Consider the following 12,483-nt stretch of genomic DNA (forward strand, 5'->3'; position numbering starts at 1 on the left):
GATTGATACCACTTTCATGTGCTCTTGGACTTTCTGTCCATTTGCCTTTCCTTGAGCACCATTTGGGAGGCAACTCTAAAATGGTGGACCAGTGGGAATCAGAATCCAATGTGAGCTACAACCTTCCAGGCTCTTCTCGCGTCTGTCTTTGTCAACTGGTTTTCCCACGGCAGAGGAATGACCAGTCCGCTGAGCAGCCAGCCCCTGTGGTTGAGCTCTCTTGGTGATTGGCACTAGCACGAGTACTCCGCGAAGAGGAATGGTTATCACCTCCATCAAAGACAAGGCAATCAAGACTCAGGGAAGTGAATGGGTTTCTAAGAACACACAATTAGCAAACAGCAGAGCTGGAATTCAAACTAAGGCGACCTCCCTGCAGGAGTGGTGTTCTTGATTTATATCCTAGCTAGGGAGTGTAGCCTGTCCTGGAACTGCTAGTGGTTAAAAGAAAATATTTTTTTGATTTTGATTTTGAATGCGGTAACAAAATTGCATCCCATATGCGAAGGAATTTTTTTAACTTTTTCTTTTAAATTTGGGAGGTGTTTCCCCATACAAGAAACAATAAAGTTTGGATTTAAACGTCCATTAATGCACTGAGACAAGGAAACCCAAAAGTACAGCTGGAAAGCAGGAAATCTCGCCAGGCAAGGCATTCGTCTTGGAAGTAATCGTGTATTTTCCTTGGCTTTTGGCTCTCTGGAATGAGATCTTTGAAGAAGGGCTTTTAAATTTTACATCACTTTCAATCGGTTGTGTGGACTAGGTCTTTGTGTGAGCCATGGGGGGAACATCTATCTCAATAGAGAATGGAGAGTTGATGAGCCATAAATTCTCCCACTCAGCGCCCTGTGTTGGGTTTTCCTTTCTCACAGCTCAGATGGGGGCCTTTCCTGATGAGTCGCTTAGACAGGCCCTAACCATCAGGCCTGGAGAGACTCCAGGAGACCACGAGCCAGCCTAGGAAGGACCCCAAGCTCTTCTTGCTGGGAGAATGTCATATAGTTCCTGCTCTCTCAGCTACTGCCCCTCTGCCCTGTAGTGGGCAAGTTATGTGAAGGGAACATTTACTGGGTCCCCACTCTCCTGGGTCGACATGACATGGCAGGTCTGTGAAGCTGTGAGGAGCATTCTGGCTCCTCTTAAGGTGTGCACACGTTCTGGGCCCTGTGTCTTCCCCCAAAAGTTTGGGACCAGCTCTGTGTAAACCATATGGTTATCAAAGCTGGCTCCCTAGTGGCCCCTTCTTGGAGTTTTTGTCTTCTCTCCTGGAATATTTTCTTCCCTCCCTGACTTCAGGTACCCAGCATCCTTCTGCTTGCTCTCATGTTATGCCTATATTTGCTCTCCCCTTATCAAAATAAACTCTGCCAGAAAATTCTTCATTCAAATTGAAATAGATCAAGTTCAAACCAAGTTTGCCAAACAAATTCTGTAATCTGGAACCTGCTTAACCCTTCAGCTTTGGCCTTGATACAACACCCATGTCATACTCTGGACGGCTTGAATTGAGCACGGAGTGAGTCATCCTTTGACCCTCTCACCTCAGGGCCTTTGTACATGTTGTTTTTCTGTATAAGCCCTCTTTCATTTTTGCTTGGCTGCTACTTCTTAGCCTTCATAGATGTTCCTTCTTCAGGGAAATCTTATTCTGACCCCCCAAGACTAAGTTGGGTCCTCCTTTCATTCTGCTCCTTCCACTCAACATTTCCTGTTTCCTGTACGTCTCCCTCACTAAACTGTGTGCTGCTCAAGAGGAGGGATTGTACCCTCGACCTAGCATAGTCACCAATGAAATACTTTTGAGTAAATGAGTAACAAATGATGCACAACTGACTGCTATTTTTGTTTCTTTTACAAATCTGCATTGCAACAGGTTTAATTCTAAAGTGACCTTGAGATCAATGAAGAAAATCCAGTTTTCTTTAGTTTGCCTTCAGCTTTTCTCTATGTGTGTCACTTCTTTGGAGAGGTGGTGGTTTCAGAGATGAGGTCCCAGTAAAGGACCCAGAGGCACCAGAATGCATTTTGCTTCAGAAAGGCCACGTTTGATATAATTGATCAGACCAAGAAAGTTGATGCAAAATTTTGTGGTGGAGAGTGGCAGACAGTACAGAAGTTTCAGAGGGTGTGCAGGGTACAGATAGAACTCTTGGCTGCATTTGCTACCATACAGCTGGCACTGGGCACCAGGATCCCTGCGACAGTGGCCACGGGACCTAATATCTCCACTATTGTGTGTGTCTGGGTTGCTGTGTGCTCTGCTTCTTAATGGCCTTTTCTGCCTCCCATGTCTCACAGGGAGAAGCTTGGGGGAAACTAGGTCACATGGGAAGTCTTGACTGCAAGGGGGCTTGGGAAGGTGCTCCCCCATGGGGGCTGGTGGACTGAGTGATCCAGTTTGTAATATCTGTCCTAATATGAGATGAGATGAAAACTCCAGCTGGGGGTGAGAAATCTAGTATTAATTACCTTTAAGCTAACCCTACCTTCATATTTACAAAGCAGTAGTTATTATTCAGTGTGATTCCATTTTAACTAAAAAAAGACAACAACTCTACATATATGTTTGTATAAATGTGGACCAAAGTGTAGCTAGCTAAGCATCAGAGGCTAGATCACGAAGGCTGACCTGGGTCTGAATATTGACCAAAACAGCGACCAGACCTGGCTGGGCTTCTTTTGCTTCATTCTACCACCTGGACAGCAGAGTAGTGGCCTAAAGATGTAGCTGAGAACCAGAATGAATGACGGTGCAAGTGGGTGTGGCTTTCCCTCAGTCCCAGGGTTCTGGGGACCTCCTAATCCCTCCAGCAGAGCGAGCGACTTGTCAGGTTGGAGGATCCCAGAACCACCTCACTCACTTCATTCTTTAAAGACAAGGAGGATTGGGGGTGGGGCAGCTCGCATCACCTGGCCTTAATTTTCCAGGGTCATTATTTCTCACTGTATCACCATTTATAACTAAAAGGCTCTGAACTTTATTTCTGTTCTTGCTATACTCTTGGGCCTCCTTGAGTTTTGGGTATGGCAGTCCTGACTATGACTTTTCATTACAAACACTGATGTTTTCAAGTGGGTGGGATATGAAGGGAGGAGGGAGAGGCCATTATTGTTCAGTTGGACATTACAGATGAACTTTTCAAACCTCTAAGCATAATATTCATATAATTAAAAAGCTAACATGTTTCACTTTTCCACGTGATACAGTGTTCAATAGCCAGTGGTAGAAAATTTCAACAAAATAAAAACATACTGGGCCATTCAAAATGTTTTCAGGCAAATGGGTGAAGCTCAGATATCAGAATCACTAGGTTTAGTTGGATGGGAGGTTAAGGAAAAAACACAAGGTCTTTGAATATATGAAATGCTAAATTCTCATTCACTAAAATGATGAGGGATGAGAGGAGTGGGTCTGGGAAGAGGGGAACATTCAGAGGGCACTTCAATTGGACTACTCCTGGTGTAAGGCCCTACTGTGGATTGGTTAGGGGCATAGATTCTGGGGCTGGGTAAGTAGGCTTCAATCCCTGGCTCCATCACTTACAAGCTTTAAGAGCTTGGAAAATTTACTTAATCTTAAAATATCTCAGTTTCCTCACCTGTAGAGTAGGGTTATAAAAGCAGTGTTTTTCTTCAAAGGGTCATGATGAGGACTAGATGAGGTAATTTGTATAAAACTGCTTAGTCCAAAACATGGTACACAGCAAATACTCCATAAATGTTGGATGTAATTATTATTGTACTATGGCCCTTGGCAAGAATCTCTGTGGCCAGGGTCAAGGGCATGGTACAAATGTCTGGTCCTTGGAGAAAACAGATACTTAAGACTTATAAGACCAATTCATAAGACCAAATAGAAGAAACACACTGCAAAATTCACAATTGGTTGTGCTGGCTGAAGAAAACACTCCAGGTACCATGATTTTTTGGAGGAACTTAATCTTTCAATCATCTTTTCCAAATGCACTTCAGGCAAATAATAGAGGATGTTCATACTATATGTTTGATACAACTGAAATCCAACATTAAGGCAAAGGAAAACAGGAAGGACATAAGTTACAAACTGAAACAGCTGTGACTGAATGAATATCAACATTACATAAGACAATGTCTAAAGACAAATGGAACGACTTACCTATTTTCAATAGAATTTTATGGATTGAGGGTCTAGTGGAAAGGGGTGGGAAAGATAGGTAGATCAGAAGAATGGCTATGGCTAAAGGTAGCAGAAAAAGCTTGTAAGGCTAGCATAGTAGGTGAGGTATATTATTAAGCTGGGTGATGCTAGTGTGAAAGTGATTTTAAACTTAATTATTTAACTAAATGTTTTATAAGATTGCCTGACAGTATTGATGAAGGCTCCTCATCCTGTTCTCTTGCCTGACTGCATCCCTCCCCACAAATGTCCATTTCCTTATTTTCTTAGTGTGGACTGATATCTATCTCTATCTATCTATCTATCTATCTATCTATCTATCTATCTATCTATCTATCTATCTATCTATCTATCTAATCTATCATCTATCCATATCATCTATCATCTATCTATCTATCTATCTATCTATCTATCTATCTATCTATCTATCTATCTATCTATCCATCCATCCATCCATCCATCCATGATCTATCACCTATCTATATCTATTATCTATCTATCTATCTATCTATCTATCTATCTATCTATCTATCTATCTATCTATCATCTATCTATTATCTCTATTTTTAGTCTCCAGGTAAATAGAAAGTACACAGAAGGATTAGGCAGCATCCCTGCCCAGACCAGCTTATGCTAGGCCATTGGGAGCCACCCCTTCTGAAGTCAGGAGATAAACTCTGCTTTGAATCTGTTGTTTCCCATTCAAATAAGCAACTCTTCCTGCCTTTCATCAATTCCTTCCTATAATGAAAGTTGATGACTGATGGAATAAATACATTTGTTTGAACAATGAGCACTTACATGGTTAATCCCCTTCCAAGTCTTGCCCTTTGGATTCTGTGCAATTGCCCCACTTCACTCCTGCTTACTGAAATGCGTCTGAAAGTCATCTTCTGAAGTCACCTTCAAACAGTCTGGTTGGATCTGATGTTCTCTGGGATGTCAGATGTCTTCCTTTCATGGTCTGTTTCAATTTGAGGCTTGGCCCCCAGTCATGAGGAGATAGTTTAGATGAAACCAAGAGTTGCATTATGATAGAAACAGTTTTACTTGCCAGAAATTTTAAGATGGCAAATGAAACACTCAAAGTTTGTGTTGTTCACTACTGTTGCCAAAATGAATAGAGCTTTGAATGGACTGGAGTCAGTCAAGGTGACACAGTCTTGACAGAATTCCCTTGGAGTAAGTTCCTTACACTGAGGTCTCCCTTTACCCCGTGGTCATTGATCATGGGCTTACTCAGCGGCAACAATGAAGGAGTCATCAACTTAGGTCAGCAGGGTTAAGGCTATTGCCGTATTGCTTATTTCTTGGCCATAGACTGCTATGGTAGATGTACATTTTTTCTAGAATTAACCTGAGTCCTTGAACTTGTTCCTCCTTCCTCTATGGGAATCCTGCAACATCAAGCCCAGAAATCATTTAGGACTATAATGCTCTTTAGAGAGTTAATTGAAATGGATCTGAACCCCACTTGGATGATCAGTGGCAGTCTGGAGATTTCACAATCTCTTTAACTTTCTGGATCTTACGTCTTCATACTGCTCTTTGTCTTTAAGGTCCTGCTTTTGTCTTCATGTTTTTTTCCCCTGTCTATATGGTGGATGGAAAACTGCCTATCAATGTTTTCCATAAGAAATATACTCACTCACACCAAACACTATGCTTTTTTTGCTAAGGGTAGATTTTATGCTCAGTGTTGGATAACGCTTGGGTATGGATTGTGTGTTGTGCTGTGGGGAGAGGTTCACTGCCTGCAGCTCAGCCCTTGACCATGTGAAACACTCTGCTTTTGTCTCTCTTTGCTCCTTTACATACTGCTGGTCCTTCATCCTGTGACCTTCCCACTTCCTATGGCCTTCTGGGGATGTTAGGGAAGATGAAACTTGCAGCAATAACTCCCCAGTTTATAATGGCTCAAACAGGAGGACAGAAGGTGACATTCTGGTGATTCAAAGTTCGAAATGGTGTCCCTGATCAAGAGATGCCTTCTCCCTGGTTTACCTGCTGGTTCAGCGTCTTATGCTTCTATCTCCTGGCTCAGCCATTTTCAACATATGGTTTCCAAGGTTACCACGCCTGTCTGCATCCTGCTGGTAGAAGGGGAAAGGACGCTGGAAATGGTTTACTTGACTTTGTTCTTGTTCTATTGGCTGGGCCTCAGTCAAATGGCCACCACTGGGGAACTGGGAAGAAATAAAGTGTGGTAGGCCGACTCTAAGGTGGCCCCAGTGATCCTTGTCTTTCAGTGTTTAAGCCTTTGTGTAATTTTCTCCCCTCAAGCCCTGGTGGACCTAGTGACTCATTTCTAATGAAGAAAATACAGTTAAGTGTGGAATGTTACTTCCATCATTAAGTTACAAAAGACTGGACTTCCTTTATGCCAGCAGACTGGCTCTTGCTGCCTTTGCTGAGGCAGACTGCCGTATTGGGGAACCCCACATGATAAGGAACTGAGCTGCCTATTGTCAACAGCCAGCAAGGAGCTGAGATCCTCAGTCCAACAGCTCTTCAGGAGCAGAATTCTGCCAGCAATGAATGAGTGAACTTGGAAGCAGATCCTTCCCAGCTGACCCTTGAGATGACTGTACACAGCTGATACCTTCCTTGTAGCCTGTGAGAGACCCTGAAGTAGATGAGCCATAGCTGGAGTCCTGACCCACAGAAACTGTGTGATATTGAATGTGTTTTGTTTTAAGCTACAATGTTTATGGGTAATTTGTTATGCAGCAATAGATAACGAATACGCAGAGGAACCTGGATTATGAAAAGCTTGCCAGTCTCTGCTCCAAAGGCTTTTCTTATGGTGACAGACCCCTCAGGCTGTCCTTCTCCCTCTGGTACCCCTGAAATGCTGGTGAAGGCATATACAGTGTGGCTTGGCCACCTAGCCCATAGCTTTCACATACCAACTGAATCAGTTTCCTCTTGCTCCTGTAACACGTCACCACACATGTAGTGATTTAAGATAACACAGGGTGTTCTCTTACAGTTCCAGAAGTCAAAAGTCCTAACTAAGTCTTATGGGGCTAAAGTCAAGGTTTCAGCAAACTGTGTTCTTTCTAAAGGCTCTGAAGCAGAATCCATTTTCTTGTCTTTTCCAACTTCTAGAGGCCACATGCATTCCTTGGTTCATGACCCCTTCCTGTATCTTCAAAGCCAGTGCAAGTACACCCCAACTCTCCTGCTTCCTTCATTCGCTATAAGGGCCCTTGTGATCACATTGCACCAACCTGGGTGATCCAGGATGATCCCCCTCTCTCCAGACCCTTTGCCACATCTGCAGATTCTCTTTTGCTATGTGAGGTACCAGATTCACAGGATCCAGGGATTAGGACGTGGACATCCTTGGTGGAGGTGGGGGTGGGGGGTGGGGGGTGGGTGTATTATTGTATCTGCCTCTCCAACCTAGAGTTTTCTGTCCCTCTCTGGTTTCTGATTACTTACGAAGTCACAGTGTGGTACCCTAAGAGCGGTCACCTCTGGGACAGACCATGTTAAGTTAGGGAAATTTGGCTTTTGTATCCTGGACTCTTAGGTTTACTCTCTTACCTTTGCCTCAAATCTTCGATTTCACTTATTTTCAGGTTAATCTTCCTCTCCTTTTGGGGCTCTCCATTTTTTAAAGGCATTAAGGAGATGAACAAATTTCCCAGCACTGGAAGCAAAATAGAGGCAAAATATTCAGCAATTTCTCCAAACCAGGGAGTGGTCAAACTGAGCTTGAGTCCTTCTGATTGGTATTAAAGTTCCTATTTTTGTCTTACTAACCTCAGAGTTCACTTTGAAGGAAGGAAATGAGAATTTCAATTTAAGCATAGACTAAAGGTCTAATCTGATATCAGACTATTAAAAAATGGTGAAGGCAGACACAGGAAGACGTTTAAACTGACTAGCTAATAACAGCAAAAACTTTTGAGCAGTAATTTTCCACTTGTAAGTGAAACAGGCTTAACTGGGAAACTAAGAAGCCAGAAACAAATAAATCAATACAAAACACATCTAAAATTTCTGGAGGAAGATTTAGGTAATATTTTTTTTCCCATACCAGTGTTTTTCAAATTTTACTTCCTCTTTTGATAAACATAAACAAATTATACTCCACAAATCTGACCTGGTCCCTATGTGTGCTTGAGAGTCATGGCATCTTCTGTATATTTCCAACAATCAAGGATATTGTCAAATTTTATGTTTTATATTCTGTTCATTATGTTATGGACATTCATTTTTTCCCCAACTGTGAAATTCCACTGTAATTATTAAATATGGTTTTCCAAACTAAGGAGAGAATGCCTGCCCTCTCAGGGCTGAGAGGTTGCTTTTGCATGATTCAACTATGATACAGTGTGGAGGTTCTGTGCTTGGCTCAAGTGTAAATATTTTGAGGGTTGAGATTGTTGCTCTCAGCAAAATATAATTTACTGCTTCTGGGGTAAAAACAAAATTAATAAATAATACAGCACGCAAACCCATCTTGGCCTCGCCCTGCTTAGCAGTGTTTTAGTGAGTTCCATTTGAATGAATGAGAAACACATGGATGGAATGTCCCTTGTGGCTATTCCTGGACTCAGAGGTGGAAGGGGGAACGTGCTTAACCAAATGCCCTATCGTTTTCTGAACACCGTGTTAGAGAACATAATTGGACTTTTTTTTGAAGCCAGTGGGAGACTGGTCTCTCTGCTGTCCCTCAAAGTGCGTACTGGCGTCTGATGGATGCTCCCCTGCATCCGAGTCTTTGGCTGGGTGTTGGGGTGGGGAGACTAGAATGGTACAGCATGGGGATTCTCAAGGCATAATGGTAGTGAGTGTTGACTTAGAACTGGAGTTTTATTTCTTCCTTTGATATAGAATTATACTCAAGGAACTATTCTGGGAAAGTAGATTTCCAGTAAAGCAGTGGGACAGAGGGACCTTCTCAGAATCAGGAGACAATAAGAGAGAATCTGTTCTCACTTAAGCAAAGGTTCTCATCAGGTGGAATGGTTGATTCTACCAAAGATTGGGAATCTAGGTACTGGGCCCTTGAAACCCAGGCTTATTTCTTAATGATAGAGGAAAACCCCAAGACTCTCTTTTCTTCAATGGAGGTAGATACTAAGTCTATATTTTGTGCAATTCTCTTTCCTTGACACCTCACAAGCTACTCACTAGATGAGGACATTGCAGCTCAGTGGAGGAAAATGACCCACCCAGGGATGCCTACCTAGTCAATTGCAGAACTAGTGCCCCCCTACCATTTTTTTCTGAGCCCTATTCCCACGATCTTTGCCCTACACCAGGCACAGTCCCACAGGTGGCCTGGCTTAGCACTCAAGATGCTGTGAGTAAACCAACAGGAAGCATTTGTGTTTTCATCTCTGCTCTCCCCGGAGCTCAGGGAGCAGGGCTTCCTCCTCCTTGGACAGTCACTCTGCTGTTTCTTCCCTTCCCTCTCTTTGCTGCATGGTGAGTCACCTAATAATAATAGTCTCAGTGAATAGGTCAGTGTTCATAATCTGTTTTATTGCACCAGGACGGATTTCAGTGTGAAATTTCCATGCAAGCAGGTGAACACAGTTATCCGGATTTGACCTAGATTCCTCTCCAAGTGTTGGTTGCATTCATGTGACATCTCTGCTTGTTCTTACCTGTTTTTCCTCCAGCTGGTCATACTCACCTTCATGGACCCTGAAAGGTTCTTTCTGGGTTGAGGATGTGACCCTGCAGTTTCAGGTTAAAACAACCCCATGGAACCTCAAAGCTGGGTACTTGCTTTGACTGAGCTTCTGGCTGGAACCTGCAGACGCCTTCCCCTGAAGTAATACATCCCAGGTGGGCCTGGGCTCCTTGGGCTCTTGAGTTTTGTGACATTTCTTCTACTCTGTTGTCTGCTTTCTGTGACTCTTGCTTTCACCTTTGTTCTGGAGCCTCCAGGACCTGCTGATGTACCTCCATCCTCTCCTTGGTGGTGTCACAGCTCCTCGCCTTCCTGTGGTTCTAGTCTCCTCTGCAGTTAGATGGGCTGTGGTTTCTCAAGTTTCTTTATCTGTCAGTGGGCCTTTGCAGATGGCGCTGTGGGAATAAAATGAGCCAGCATTCAAAGTGCCTGTCACTCAGTCAACATTTGAATGACCAATAGAATCTTCCCTATTTTGCTGTGGAAGAAAGTTGAAGTTGAGTGAGCGGCTCAGGATGAGATGGATCAGTGATTCTCCAGGGCATTTGACCATGTCTGATGGCGTTTTTGGTTGTCCCAACTGGAGGGATGGTGCTGCTGGCAGGGAGTGGGTAGAGCCCAGGGCTGCTGCCAATACCCTGCCCCACACAGCACAGCCCCGCATAGCAAAGCGTCATCCAGCCCCGAATGACGGGTGCCAAGTTTGAGAATCTCTGCCAAGATGATAAATGGTGTACTTTGGGCTCCAAGACATGTATGAGTACTGCTTTGGCCTTTGTAATATTCACGTCGATATATATCAATAGTGTCAATTAATATCCATAATAAATAAACACTAGTGTCAATATTAATGTAACAACAATTTTATTAAGCACTTGCTATATACCAGGCAAATATGTTAACAGGTTTAATCACCACCATGAGCCTTTTAAATGGTTACTTTTATCATCCTCCGTGAGAACAAGGCTCAGAGAAGTTAAGTCTCAGGTCACGTTTGCTGGAATATGAACCTGAGCTAAGCAGGGCTGTTCAGTTTTATTCTGTTTCCCCTCTCATTCTATTGTATCATCTCTCAATTCTTGAGGTGAGTAGGAAGAAGGCTGGGGTACTGACCAGCAGGAGCCTTATTTGGAGCAGCTGGGGGGTCACAGCCGCCCCTCACTTAGAGGTGAATTTTGCCTCTTCTGCTGGATTTCCCCCTCCCAAGGCCGGTAGGGACTCTCCAGCGTGGGGGCGGGGTAAGGTGGAGGTCCCCAGGTTGCTGTAGTAAGTCTGTCAGGAGGTTGTTTCTACTGATGAGAGGCTGCTAGGGGCAGGAAAGAGTGGAGGAAGGGAGGCAGCAACTTAAGGTAGAAAAAGCCTGTGATCAACAGAGTCTGAGGAGGCTGGTTCTCCCACCACCCCTCCCCCGCTCTGGCCCCCCCCACCCAACCCACCCCAAGTGCACAGAGCGGTGCAAGCACAGCCGACGACCGACCGGTGGGCATCTTGGCTTATTAATACAGAGGAGATGTGAGGGGATGTGCAGAGTTCCTGAGGTCCTCTAATATCATCCTTACCAGAAGTCGTTGCCTCTCTAACGAGCTGTTCATGAGGAGGAAAATCTGCTTGAATGTATTTTTTGCATGGGAGGACTTCCTGTGGCAGGAGAGGTCACGCATGTATCAGCTGCCTCTGTTCATTGTGCTCAGGCCTCTGGCCATCTGGACCACCCAGGGGCCAGTGTTTTCCTAAGGAGGGCAGGATGAAGGAGAGGGGATTGACACCGCAGCCCCAAGGTAATTACCAGATGGCAAAATGCTTGTTTTCACTGGATGATTCAGAACCACCGAGTCACCCGGGGAAAGCTAGTCTATTTCATCTTTAGCACTGAGCTTTCCCCCTTTTAAGATGTGCTTTTCTCTTAGACAGGCGGCAGCAAAGGCTCCTTTAAGGGTTGGGACACATTTGTCTGATTCGCAGCCGTGGACAGTGTGGTGGGAACGCCTAAGGCCCCATGTGTCCTCCCAGTGGGGCTGGCATCTCAGTGGCGCAGGGCAAGGAGCAAAGACGGGCAATGGAGGGAAGCTCAGCTCAGCCATGCACCATCTGTGTGACTGTGGGCAGGTTACCTAACTTGTCAGAGCTTTGCAAAGTGGGAACAGTTCCTACCTCAAAGGGTTAAATAAAATACATGTGAAGTGCCAGGGTCCACTCTGAACAGACTAACCCCTCGTCCATTTGGACGCTCTACTGGTGTTATTAATACCATCATCCAGCGCTTCCGCGAATTGAAAGTTCAAATGCAAAGGGTGTTAGTTAGAACAAACCTATTTCTGAAAAAGAATGAATACATTTATTAGTATATCAGAATGGGCGTGTATGCGGGGGTGTGCAATGACCCCTCACTCCCGCCCGTTTGCTGCCTCGCAGTCCACTGCCCTTTGCCTACCCACCTGCCCTGCCAGCCCAAATTGGATTACATGAGGGGAATGGGTTTGGCAACGCCTTGTGCAGCACCTTGCTCATAGTAAAGTCTGAATAAATTTCTTTTTTCCTTTTTTAATATTATTCTCTTAAAGCTTTGGTTTTTCTCACCCTTGGAGTCCTTGCCACTCCTGATCGGATAGGGCACACGGACCTAGACTTTTGGGGAGATTTTATTGCGAATTGCAGAGTGATGCTTCAG

The sequence above is a fragment of the Manis javanica genome, chromosome 2 (assembly GCF_040802235.1).
Source record: "Manis javanica isolate MJ-LG chromosome 2, MJ_LKY, whole genome shotgun sequence".
NCBI classification, from domain to species: Eukaryota; Metazoa; Chordata; class Mammalia; order Pholidota; family Manidae; genus Manis; species Manis javanica.